This window comes from Hemiscyllium ocellatum, chromosome 7, assembly GCF_020745735.1.
Source record: "Hemiscyllium ocellatum isolate sHemOce1 chromosome 7, sHemOce1.pat.X.cur, whole genome shotgun sequence".
In the NCBI taxonomy this organism is placed as follows: domain Eukaryota; kingdom Metazoa; phylum Chordata; class Chondrichthyes; order Orectolobiformes; family Hemiscylliidae; genus Hemiscyllium; species Hemiscyllium ocellatum.
Genome location: NC_083407.1, coordinates 37,595,024 through 37,595,373, shown reverse-complemented (window position 1 = coordinate 37,595,373; position 350 = coordinate 37,595,024).

Genomic DNA, 350 nt, shown 5'->3' with positions numbered 1-350 from the left:
TTAACCAAACTGACTGAACATTGTGTATAACTGGAGTTACATGTCTTGTGTAACTATTTGTTTGCATGACATTGAACTTATGATTAGGATCACTGTTGAGTTGACAGTGGATTTTTGCAGCTATTATGATGTAGCTGGTCAGAACCTGCTGGCTTTCAAAGTTTGATCCTTGAACATCCTACTTTGATGTGCCCTAAGAACAGTAGAGTGAGTGGTGAGAAACACTCAAGGTTTTTGACTCTAGCACAGAACACAACATTGTGTGTGGAACTGGGTGCAAGAATGTCCTGCTTTTGTAGGCTACATAGCATGATGTTTCTTTTTATAATATTGTTTTTTATTTGGTAGTA